At 46.1% G+C, this 1,626-nt stretch overlaps 1 pseudogene; it reads left to right on the forward strand.

Annotated features, from left to right (window-relative positions):
• The first annotated feature begins 933 nt into the window (after positions 1-933).
• On the forward strand, positions 934-1,401 carry LOC105543580 (annotated as a pseudogene).
• The last annotated feature ends 225 nt before the right edge of the window (positions 1,402-1,626 follow it).

A 1,626-nucleotide genomic window follows, 5' to 3' on the forward strand; every position in this document is an offset into this window, starting at 1 on the left:
ATCTGGATGAACATCTAAGATTATTTTTTTTTAAAGGTACAGGAAAGTTACTGAAACAACAAGGATATGCTGGACTGAGATCAGAAGAAAAAAGAAATGCAGATAAGTAAGGCCTATTGTTTTGTCCAAATTCTCTACTTTCCTTATTGCAAAAATTAACTAAAGTTTTGGTTGAGAGCCTAAAAAACTGAGCAGAGCGACCTTCCTCCCGTCCCCCTTAATCCTAGTGCACCACTCTCCAAGGCCTGGAAAACATGCTGCCCAGTGCCTCAGCCACTGCCCCAGAATCCAGAAACCACTCCGAGCAAAAAAGCAGGTCCCCAAAGTAGGCATTGTCCTTCTTTAACTTAGTAATTTCTGACTATTTTGCTAGATCTTTAATGCAGATGCAGATGACCTTTGTATTTGTCCAGAATTTCTTTCTTTCTTTTTTTTTTTTTTTGAGACAGGTTCTTGCTGTCACCCAGGCTGTAGCGTAGTGCTGTGATCGTAGTTCACTGTAACCTAAAAATCCTGGGCTCAAGGGATCCTCCAACCTCATCTTGATTAGCTAGGACCTCGGGCGCCATGTCTGACTAATTTTTTAAATTTTTTCTATAGATGGGATCTCAATATATTGCTCTAGCTGGTCTTCAACTGCCAGGCTCAAGCAATCCTACCACCTTGGCCTCCATTGATCCTCTCACACTGGCCTCCCAAAGCGATGGGATTACAGGCCTGAGCCACCATGCTTTGCCTACTGCTTGTTTTTAATAAGGGATTAAGGCTGGGTTATTTAGTTCAGCTAACAGAGGTTTCAGAAATGGACTTTTCTGTCTCAACTTATTTGCTGAAGTAACTTTTCCAGGATTCACACCGTTAGTGTCTTCCTCATGCTTATTGTGGGTGGTGTTATTAAGAGAACCTAGGGGAGCCACAGCTTCAGGTGCAGACATGGCCAAGTCCAAGAACCACACCACACACAACCAGTCCCGAAAATGGCACAGAAATGGTATCAAGTAATCCTAATCACAAAGATATGAATCTCTTAAGGGGGTGAACTCCAAGTTCCTGAGGAACATGCGCTTTGCCAAGAAGCACAACAAGAAGAGCCTAAAGAAGACGCAGTCCAACAATGCCAAGGCCATGAGTGCACATGCCGAGGCTATCGAGGCCCTCGTAAAGCCCAAGGAGGTTAAGCTCAAGATCCCAAAGGGTGTCAGCCGCAAGCTCGATGGACTTGCCTACATTGCCCACCCCAAGCTTGGGAAGCGTGCTCGTGCTTGCATTGCCAAGGGCCTCCGGCTGTGCCAGCCAAAGGCCAAGGCCAAGAATCAAACCAAGGCCCAGGCTGCAGCTCCAGCTTCAATTCCACCTCAGGCTCCCAAAGGTGCCCAAGCCCCTACAAAGGCTACAGAGTAGATATCTCTGTCTGCCAACCCGAGGACAGAAGGACTGATGTGACTTCCCACCCCCACCTCCAGGCTGCCATCTGCATGGGGCTGGGGTCCTCCTTGCTATTTGTACAAATAAACCTGAGGCAGGAAAAAAAAAAAAAAGAATCTAAATTCGCAAGCCTGATAGGGTGAATTAGGGTGAATTACCCTTGACTCCTTCCACAGGTAAAAGGTCCCTTTGTAGTTCAAA

The sequence above is a fragment of the Mandrillus leucophaeus genome, unplaced genomic scaffold (genome assembly GCF_000951045.1).
Source record: "Mandrillus leucophaeus isolate KB7577 unplaced genomic scaffold, Mleu.le_1.0 Scaffold287, whole genome shotgun sequence".
Taxonomy (NCBI): Eukaryota; Metazoa; Chordata; class Mammalia; order Primates; family Cercopithecidae; genus Mandrillus; species Mandrillus leucophaeus.